Source organism: Etheostoma cragini, chromosome 23 (assembly GCF_013103735.1).
Source record: "Etheostoma cragini isolate CJK2018 chromosome 23, CSU_Ecrag_1.0, whole genome shotgun sequence".
Classification (NCBI taxonomy): Eukaryota; Metazoa; Chordata; class Actinopteri; order Perciformes; family Percidae; genus Etheostoma; species Etheostoma cragini.
The window spans coordinates 839102-840957 of record NC_048429.1 but is presented as its reverse complement, the minus strand read 5'-3'; the positions used below and the strand labels follow the sequence as shown (position 1 = coordinate 840957).

Genomic DNA, 1856 nt, shown 5'->3' with positions numbered 1-1856 from the left:
GTCCACCAGAGGACGCTCTACAACGTCCCGGTTAGTGATGGTGTTACATAGTCTGTCCACCAGAGGACGCTCTACAACATCCCTGTTAGTGATGGTGTTGCATTGTCTGTCCACCAGAGGACGCTCTACAACGTCCCTGTTAGTGATGGTGTTGCATTGTCTGTCCACCAGAGGACGCTCTACAACGTAGTAATATTACATTTAGTTTTTTTGACTTCACTGATCTCTTTTAAAGTGTATGGCGTCGCTGTGTCCATTTCTTTCCTAATCGAGCTTTATTGAGCTGCATGCTAGCAGCAATCTACATATAACTGGGTGATTGTTTTGTTTCACAATGACTCGTGTGTTTATGATTTTAATGATTTTTTTATTTGTATTTTCGGGTTTACATGACTAAAATTAACCTGAATAACCATAACCTGAATAAAAAAACTAAATTTGGTGGTGCGTGGTCTTGTCCTGAATGTGACCCCTTCTCATCTGGTCTCCCGAGACTAATCCAAAACCAGTTGACCTGATGCAGGTGATCAAGTCGTGTTAAACTGAGTGCACCCACCTGTCTGCAGGAGAGGGAGGAGAACGTGAAGGCGGATGTTTTCCACGCCTACCTGTCGCTGCTCAAACAGACCAGACCGGCTCAGAGCTGGTTGGCCGATCCAGACGCCATGGAGCAGGGAGAGACGCCGCTAACCATGCTGCAGAGCCAGGTGATGCCATGCACCAGCATGTGGTTTACATGAGGATGTGTTAATAGTGCTCTATGGTTGGAGGGAGGGAGGTCATAAGGTTGTAATTAATGTTAAACATCCACTATGGAAACAACATGAGTGTCAGAGAGAGAGAATTAGGTTGTAATTCATGTTAAAAATCCTCTATGGACACAACATAAGTGTCATATCCAGAACAATGTTCTGAGTCAGGAATACATGTTTATCCCAGGAAATAAGGAAAGGATTCTGATTTCAGGTAGAAAACGTGGAACTTGGACCATTTTTCTTCTTCTAAAAATTTGAAATGGGTCAATTTGACCTGAATGCCACACAAGGGTTAAAGCTGTACTAGTTTCTGCTGCCTCCATGAGGAAGTCTAAGGAATGACAACACTGGAGCTGATAGTCTTAATTAGCTTTGTTTGAATGTAACAGGCGTTTATTTATATTAAAACGTGTGGATATTTGCACACATTGTTTGTCTTACAGGACAGTCAATTGAATATATTTTGTTTTTTTGGACTTTTGGTCCGAAATTCTTTTGACTTCATCTCTCTATTTCTCTGTCTTTCTCTCTCTCTTTCTCTCTCTCTCTCTTTATTTGGTTCTTTGTTTCTTACCGTGTCTATATCTATCTCTAATTCCCTCTTTCTTTCTTTCTCTCTCTCTCTCGCTGTCTCTCTTATTCACTCTGTCTATTTCTTTCTTTCTCTCTCCCTTGTCTCTCTTTCTTGCTCTCGCTCTCTCGCTCTCTCGCTCTCTCGCTCTTTCTCTCTCTCTCGCTCTCTCTCTCGCTCTCTCTCTCTCTCGCTCTCTCTCTCGCTCTCGCTCTCGCTCTCGCTCTCGCTCTCTCTCGCTCTCGCTCTCTCTCGCTCTCGCTCTCTCTCTCTCGCTCTTTCTCTTTCTCTCTCTCTCTCTCTCTCTCTCGCTCTTTCTCTCTCTCTCTCTCGCCCTCTGCAGGTCCCCATGATAGTAAAAGCTCTTCACAAGCAGCTGAAGGAGAAAAGTGTCAAAACCCGTCAGTGTTGTTTCAACATGTTGACGGAGCTGGTGAACGTCCTCCCGGGAGCCCTGACGACCCACATCCCAGTACTAATACCAGGTAATACTACATCCCAGTACTAATACCAGGTAATACTACATCCCA

The 1856-nt window shown here is 44.2% G+C and overlaps 1 protein-coding gene across 1 annotated transcript in view; it reads right to left on the bottom strand.

The window, feature by feature from the left end:
* Positions 1-1856, bottom strand: part of LOC117939062 (cullin-associated NEDD8-dissociated protein 1-like) — a 32506-nt gene that overhangs the window by 10275 nt on the left and 20375 nt on the right. The gene's annotated exons all lie outside the window — the stretch shown is intronic.